At 42.9% G+C, this 464-nt stretch overlaps 1 protein-coding gene across 1 annotated transcript in view; it reads right to left on the reverse strand.

Moving 5' to 3' along the window:
* LOC119592598 overlaps positions 1 to 464 on the reverse strand; it is a gene marked incomplete at its 5' end in the record, with an annotated part of 25,554 nt that overhangs the window by 7,861 nt on the left and 17,229 nt on the right.

Raw genomic sequence — 464 nt, forward strand, 5'->3', positions numbered from 1 at the left:
GGTCAACAACAGAACACCATAAGAAACAGTACATAAATCAAACACTTCAGCGTACTTCCCCGTCATTACCTAGTGTTGTACTAACATTCAGCTTATTTGCATAAGGATTCATAAATAAACCGGCAGACGGACACATTTTACAACCATTGTCCATTCTGACATCTATAGAGCAAGGCTTTCAGAAACAGAAAATACGCCTCCAAAACAAACGCGCACCATACAAGAGCGCAGGACCTATTCACCGCAGAAAACAACTAAACTCTTTCCAACCAGCTTGCGCAACATGGGTACAGATACAACACACAAGACACGCAGACATCGTCTCTGCTTAAGGACCCACCGCCTTGCATAAACAAATACCTTGCACAAACAGTTGTTATATAACTAGCGCTACAGCTAGGAAGACAGCGCACCTTGTGAAACACCTTGAACTCTCCTATGCTAGTGGTGGCTAAGTAAATGAA

The sequence above is a fragment of the Penaeus monodon genome, chromosome 30 (assembly GCF_015228065.2).
Source record: "Penaeus monodon isolate SGIC_2016 chromosome 30, NSTDA_Pmon_1, whole genome shotgun sequence".
Classification (NCBI taxonomy): Eukaryota; Metazoa; Arthropoda; class Malacostraca; order Decapoda; family Penaeidae; genus Penaeus; species Penaeus monodon.